The sequence below is a fragment of the Podarcis liolepis genome (assembly GCF_965112155.1).
Source record: "Podarcis liolepis genome assembly, chromosome: 4".
Taxonomy (NCBI): domain Eukaryota; kingdom Metazoa; phylum Chordata; class Lepidosauria; order Squamata; family Lacertidae; genus Podarcis; species Podarcis liolepis.
In genome coordinates this window covers 39,792,448-39,799,949 of record NC_139558.1, presented here as the reverse complement: position 1 = coordinate 39,799,949, position 7,502 = coordinate 39,792,448, and positions in this window count along the sequence as shown.

The following is a 7,502-nucleotide window of genomic DNA, read 5'->3' as shown; positions in this document are numbered from 1 at the left end:
GTTCTGCTTTCAGATGTCACAAGGGGAGACTTTTTCTGCAAACAACAGCAAAAGCAGATAAATTATTTAAAAATACATTTTCTTTTTTTGTTTTTGAAAAGTGCCTGCTGTTGAAAAGGAGAAGCAAAAAACAAACAAACCCCAAACAACTGAAAAACTATCTTCTACAGAAGTTAACTTGATTTTCACTAAACTTCTAGCTTGAAAAATCATATAATGTGGCTTATATCTTGGAGGAAATAATATAGATGAAAGTGAAATTTATACAGGAACCAGTCCTAGGAAGCCAGTTTGCCATTGCTTCTATGGGAGAGGTGGAGAGCATGCAACCCTCCAGATGTTATGAACACAGCTCCAACTCCCATTGGCCTCAGCCAGCATGGCCAATGGTCATGGATGATGGCAATTATGGTCCAACATCAATGCTAAGGCCACAGGTTCTCCATTTCTGTTTTATGGTATAAACTGGGTTGGGAAACTTCAGGCCTAGGATGGGATGAAGGACACACACACACACACACACACACACACACACACACTTTCTAGGCCATTGATTTTGCTTGACACATTCCATACCTGGAATGTGTCATTTGACCATGATAATACCTTTGGCTTAGTTGCTTGGATGGAGCAGTAGGTGTCTGTCTCTGTCTGTCTGTCTGTCTGTCTGTCTGTCTGCCTGTCTCTCTCTCTCTTGGTGTGTGTGTGTGTGTGTGTGTGTGTGTGTGTGTGTGTGTAGAACCCTCTAATCTTTGTGTGATTGTAATGTACCCTACAGAAGGAAAAGTTGACTCTATTGCTCCATCTACGTCCCCTTCTATAATTGCTGACCCTGCCCACTGAAAGGTTATCCAGGAAGAAACAAAGGTTTTGGGCTGGAAAAAACCTCCCTACGCCTGGAATAAAAGGTCAAAAATTATTGCACCAGGTACTTCCCCAGCATCAAGTTTTGTAGGGTCAGATTATTATTATTTTTTAACATGGATGGCAGGCTCCTTCCTTTCCCAGAGGAGAAGTAAAGCTCACAGCTTCTGTGGTGTGTTAAAGGGGAAAATATTGTTATCCGAAAAAAGACATCCAAACTGAATTTATGTTGAATTTTGTTTCCTGGTACCAATACTCATCACGGCTCAACACAGAAAAAATGAATTACTGCTGAGGCACATAATGAATCTGATGCCTTACAAGTTTTGAAAGTGAAATACAGTTCCCAGTTCTTTTGAACTACAATCAGCCATCACTCCCAGGAGTTCTAGTCCAAAACAGCTGGAGGGAACCAGGTTGGGGACAGCTAATCTAATAGTTTCAAGACATACTTCTAGGTTCATGTTACCTGTATCCATGTGTGATAAAACGGGCAAAGTAACAGGAGGGAGCACAAAATCAGGAAATACGGACACAGATTTTCAATGTATACCTGCTTTCTTTTTAGATGTCAGGAAATTGTTTTTAAAGTAATACCAACAAGGTATCCTCATAGCATGGTAAAAAAATCGTTCCAATAACATAACACAACATAACAAAATCCTAGTAAGTGTTGGAGCAGCCATGGCAACAGAGAAACCTACCTACATTTTTGGTGGCAATGTCTAAATGAAATCTGACATTGGGCAAGTTTCCTTAGCTGAATAAATAGGACTTTTGTTAGGAACAGCCCAGTTTCAACAGGCATTATGATGGAAATACCTCTAGGTTCAACCTATTAAGCAGTATTTTAACAAAGAATAGGGATGGGAAAGGAGTCAAGATGGCAACACAAGCAACACCGTCTATCTTTCACTCTGCTTTTTTCTTTCTTTCTTTTTCTTTCTTTACTACTGACCCATTTTAACTGTTTTATCTACTATGCACCACCCCACGTTTTCCACCTCAAGAGAAAATAAAGGGTATTATAATGAACAAAACATAATCTGTGCAATTGGGAGCCCTAATTTCAAGGATGATTTCTTGGAAATGCAGTTCCTGTTTCCGAAATCTCTTGACTCAAAAGATGAATTTGGAAAATCAAGCCAACCCCAACCCCCGCCCTGACATCCTTTTTATTCTGCATTGATGATGAGTTGTTATCATGAAGGAATCAGGCAGTTATACACCATGCCACTGTCAATACTGCTTGCACCTGCAAATGTTTTGGGATGGTAATTGCTTTGTTTCTAATCAATGCATGTACCTTAACTTCCCTCTGAATCACATGACTGTAGAGACCACAAATTTTCCATTTTTTGTCCTGCTTTTTTGCACTATAGTTCAGGAGAGTCACTTCAGACAGCAATAATGTAACAGTGATGAACCACTGCAAAACAACTAAAATTGTGTCAATTACATACTGTAGAATACGCCTTCAAAAAACCAAAGCGAGACAAAAAAACCCCCACCAATTTGGAGGGGCCTGACATTTTAAAAAAAGAAGATGATGAAAATCTGAACAGAGATTTTCAATTAATTTGATCTCTGCTAACTCTGAAAAGAGAATATGTAAGTGAAAATTGGTGCTTATGTTTGAAATGAAAGGTTAATGAAATATTGGTCCATGTGATGTTCTTCTGTAATTGAAAAATCTTCAAATATAATAGTTTTTTAAAAGGACAAGTTTCTCCTGAAAGTTTTTGCCATATTAGAGTAAATAAAATATTTCCCTGTACCATTTTGCCATTTAAAAACAAACAAACAACGATCTCAAAGGTAACGTGGGGTGATTTGGGTATTCCTCAGTCCGGGCTTTTTCTATCCTAATGGATTCAAGAAAGAGGCAACCAATTTAAACAGGATAATGTAAACAGGTTTAATAGTATTGAAGGCACACCTCTTTAGCTGCATTTCCTGAGCTTGGACTACCATTAGGTCCAGTTGTGACCGACTCTGGGGTTGCGGCGCTCATCTCGCTTTATTGGCCGAGGGAGCCGGTGTACAGCTTCCGGGTCATGTGGCCAGCATGACTAAGCCGCTTCCTCTCTTTGGATTGCATATTAACTACAATGAGGCTTTAATACCTTCTATCAAAGTTTGTGAGAAGGAAGTACAAGCAAACAAATGCAGCCTATAGGTAGGAAATTGCGAGGCCTTCAGATGCGGACAGTTCAAGTTTCCGCAGCCTTCTCTCCCTTCCTCTGCTTCTCAGTCAAGATAAATGATCTATTAAATCACAGAAATCCCAGGCTCTTCAGTTCCTGCTCTCTGGGAGGATTGCATTAAACCCAGTCAGCAATTATCTGTAATTCGAGATAAAAATCTTTACTCTAAAAGCAAGCTCTAAAAGGTCAAAATGTAATCACTGCCTTCAAAGGGGACTTTTTACTGTATGTTTGGCTGAACGAAGACAGCAATATAAAATGCATTCAACTTCCAGGCCTGCATTTCACAACATAAAATCCTTTGGCTTGGACTTCCGGTTCCGGACGCGAGCAGTGAGGAAGCGCGGAGAGCTAGCTCCTAGCTTTCTGGACGCTGTGGAAGAGTGGGGGAGACGCAAGGGCGAAGCGTACCCCGAAACCTCAGGGGGGAGAACCCTTGGGGGAGAGGCCACCTGCAGCGCGGACGCGGTCGCTCCACCTCCTCTGGGAAGGAAAGAGAGAGCGTGAGAGAACGGTGACCGCCAGCGCAAATTGGGAAGTGCCGATTCCACAGCGAAACGTCCGAAGCTTCAACTGCGAAAGCGTTGGAACTCCTTGGAAATAAGAATGGGGTCTCCGGCGTATGAGAAAAGGTTTTTCTTTGCTTGAAGTGCTTATTAGTTAAGCGCGCAGCTTATGTGAAGCTCGGAGACGCCTAAGTATTTTTCTACTTTTTTGTTTGCCTCTTTTGGGATTACCCTCGGCAGCGGAGGCAAGATGGCGCAGGAAGAAAGTCGCTGGAGTGAGGAGGCTAGTAAACAGTCTGACTGAGTGAGTTAGAGCCGAACCAATAACAATAAATACGGACCACAACGTTTTTTTATTGACTTTATTAAACTTTTTTAAATAAGCAAAAGTAAACCGCCAAGTTTGGGACATAGACTGCGACCAACGCCTTTCCAAGCCCTTCGGTGAGGCCCCACTTGGATTACGTTGCTGAACCCTCTTGATTCTTCTTTCTTTTCTTTCTTTTTCAACGCTACCCATTTCCTTGAGGATTTATATTTAGACAACCCTGAGTTTAACAAACGATACAGAGCCCTTCTTTTACGTTTGGATCCGAGACGCGTCGGGGTGAAGAGGGAGAAGGTAACCCCGAGTAGGAGTATAAATCACGACCAGGATTGTTACGGTAACCACCACAGGGATTGCAGTCTCGTGGCGTGAAGAGTTTACAGAGTTTACAGAGCGTAAAGTGCTTAAGGTGCTTGAGGGACCGGAAGCGCCGGGCGTAAACTAATTAGGACTAATTAGGACTAAAATTTGACTGTGCGGGGTAAGAAGCGGACAATTACATGCTTAAGAGTCATTTCACCCTCCCCCTCTGCCCCCTCCCCCCCTCCCCCCCCTCCCAACCATTGGGTGCTGGGTGTGTCGCAAGTGAGGGCGGGTAAAAGATTTGGAAAGGACTGAGAGAAGCAAAAGAGAAGGCTAAGACCTGGAGTGGACTAATTGATACTCTTGAACTGATGCCTTCCCCATGGTTTTTCTTCTCCTTCTAGTTAAGAAAGCATATCGGGAAATTGTTGCCTCCCTGGGGTTTATATGTGTTTATATGTGCTTATGTGCTTTGTGTTTATATGTTTACATGTTTATATGCAGGGGTATATGCTACAGTTAGATCAGGCACAATACATACTATCCCCGGTGGATGCCCTTTGAGAGGGAAGGGCTATAATTAACGGTGAAGAAAGGGAGAGTGCTACAAATAATGATGGGGAAGGAAGGGAAAGACCTAAAGAAAGCGGGTGGGACTCCAGGGGAAAGAAAGACATCGCGTCAGGAGGAGATTAAAGATTTAGACAGCTTATGGATCAAAATAAAGGAAGAATTTAAACAAAACGAGACATATATGGAAAATAAGCTAGGAGATATGCAAGATCTGATTGACAAAAAAATAGAGGAAGCAGTGGGAGAGCTCTCATCCAAGATTCAAGACCTGTCAGTAAAATCTAAGATGATTGAGGAATCTAATAAGAAACTCCAGAAAGAATTGAGAGAACAGAAAAGAGAAACAGGGAGGATGAGAGAGGAGTTGGGTGAATTAAATAAAGCACAGGATAAGATTTGGGATAACCTTGCCATGGCGGACATGCGACAAAAGCAGCTCCACTTAAAATTCAGAGGTGTGGCAGAAGAAAGAAATGAGGATGTCAGAAAGAAAATGATTAAGGAGCTCTCTAAATGGCTGGGTTTAGAAGAGGAAGAGATAGCTTTAACGATTGACAATGCATTCAGAATGTCTAGACCACAGCATTTAAAAACTAGCAAATTTTTGGGAGACTGTTTGGTGATATTTAATTCTTTAGAAATGAGAAATCTAATTCTAAGGACGAGCTACCGTAATAAACTCAGAATTGAAGGTAGGCCCATTATTATTTATAAAGAGATTCCAATTAGGTTGTTAAGAAAAAGAGAGGGCTATAGACAAGTGGTGGCCGCCTTAAAGAGAAACGGAATACAATTTCGATGGGAGTTCCCCGAGGGGATTACCTTCTTCTACAAAGATAAGAAATTTAAATTAGTGGATATACAAGAAACAGAGAAGTTTTTGAGAAGATACGAAAAAGAGTTAGGAAGGGTAGAATATAGAGTAAGAAGCAAAGATGAAGTGAAAGGGAATGGGCGAGAAGGGGAGAAAGAGAAAGAGGGGAGTGTGATAGATCAAGGAGAGAGGGGGTTAAACTCAGGAGATGAAGATGAAGAAGCCGCAGTGGGAGAGGGGGCGGTTGAAGAGGAGGGGCTCCTAGGAAACAAAGGCGCCGGTTTTTAACTTGAGTTTTTTTTTGATTAGAGGTAAAGTAGTTGGAGAACTAAGACAACTCTGGATACTTTAAAATTCCTTTCATGGAACGTGAATGGGTTGAATGAGAAAATTAAAAGGAATAAAATTCAAAAAGCTATAAGAAATAAGAAATATGATGTAATTTGTTTCCAAGAAACTCATATTGCAAAGAGACACAGACATATTTTGGTGAATAAAAAATTAGGAGTAGAATTTGTAAATTCAGACGTAAGCAAAAAAAAAGGAGTGGTAATATACGCTAAAGAAAGGTGGGAACCAAAACAAATTTGTAAAGATGAGGAAGGCAGAATATTAGGCATCCAATTAACTTTTCAAGGGGAAAGAATTAATGTAGTGTCGGTATATGCACCAAATACAAAAAGAACTGAGTTTTTTGGAAAATTAGAAAGCATGCTGCTGGAATTGGAACCCTATAAGTTAATCTTATTGGGAGATTGGAACGGGGTTCCAACACCGAGTATAGATAGAAGTGAGAACCAAAGGAATGCAAGTAGGGGGAAGCTCCCCAATTCATTTAATGACTTAGTGGAAAATCTGGACCTAATTGACATCTGGAGGCACCGAAATCCTACCACAAAACAGTTCACTCATTATTCAGAGCCCCACCAGAGCTGGGGTAGGATAGACCAGATATGGGTGACTAGGACTATGGCATGGAGAGTTAAGAGATGTGAGATACTACCCAGGACCCTGTCAGATCACTGCTCCTTGACCTTGGAAATTAAAAAAGAATTGAAAGGGCAATTCAGGTGGAAGATGAATGAATATTTATTTGAGAACGAGGAAGTATTGGATATGGCAAAAAAAACTTTGAGAGAGTATTTGGAGATGAATCTGAATAGAGACACCCCAATAGAGATGGTATGGGATGCTGGCAAGGCTGTCCTAAGAGGTTTTCTAATACAACAAAATAGCTATAGAAAGAAGTTAAGGGAGAAAAAGAAGGAAGACATCTTGGCCCTATTGAGGGACTATGAAAGGAAACTTGCCTTAGATCCGACAGATGGAAGGACTAATCAAGCGGTGAGGGTGTTGCAGTCCCAATACTCAGCCATCCTGAATCAAGAGGTAGAACAGAAAATTAAATTTACTAGACAGAAATATTTTGAGTCGGCCAACAAAATGGGGAAGTTACTGGCATGGCAGCTTAGGAAAAGAAAGAAACAAAATGTGATTAATAAACTTATTATAGATGAAAGGGTGATAGAAGACCCAGAAGAAATTGGAAATAGGTTTGTTACTTTCTTTGAAAAGCTGTACGAAAAAGGAGAAGAGAGCAGTACAGAAATAGAGAATTATCTAGATCAAGAAGAAAAGAAATTTTTTTCGGAAGAGGACTGCTCACAATTGAACAATGTGGTGTCTGTAAAAGAGGTCCGGGATGCTATTAATAAGATGAAAAACGGGAAGTCCCCTGGCCCGGACGGCCTGCCTGCCAAATACTATAAAAAATTGATAGATTTGTTAGCTCCGGCTTTAACGGAAGTAATAAATAACACGCTTCAGGAAGGGAGGATACCTAACTCCTGGAAGGAGGCGTATATTACGTTAGTCCCCAAGACTGAAAATGAAAGTGAAAAGACAGA